This window comes from Penaeus monodon, chromosome 22 (genome assembly GCF_015228065.2).
Source record: "Penaeus monodon isolate SGIC_2016 chromosome 22, NSTDA_Pmon_1, whole genome shotgun sequence".
In the NCBI taxonomy this organism is placed as follows: Eukaryota; Metazoa; Arthropoda; class Malacostraca; order Decapoda; family Penaeidae; genus Penaeus; species Penaeus monodon.
In genome coordinates this window covers 12246577-12247026 of record NC_051407.1, presented here as the reverse complement: position 1 = coordinate 12247026, position 450 = coordinate 12246577, and positions in this window count along the sequence as shown.

The following is a 450-nucleotide window of genomic DNA, read 5'->3' as shown; positions in this document are numbered from 1 at the left end:
TAAATGTTCCAAATGATTCGAAGGCTGCTAGGTTATTTGAATTCTCTTACTAAAGAAGACACGTCCCCCCCCCCTTGTCAAATTCCTCCTCAGGGAAAGATATAACTCTTCTTCATTTTCTCAAGCGTGAAATGTTAAGTGATGTTAACTCATATGTAGAGAAATATCTTCGAAATATAATATCCGTATATGACATGCAATACTCTCACTTATGGAATACTTAATGTACATATATACGCGTGTTCCTTTGTAATAAATGAAAAAAAGAAATAGAAGAAAGATACTAATAAAGAAAATGTAGAAAGGATAAAAGAAAAAATAAAGAGAGAAAGGAGTAGAGAGAAGGAGAAAATAGATAAAGAAATGAGGGGGGGGGACATCTGAGATAAAAATTCCGGGAACTTGGAAGATGAAAAAGTCCGGTAGATTAAATGTCAAGATAAAGAGATA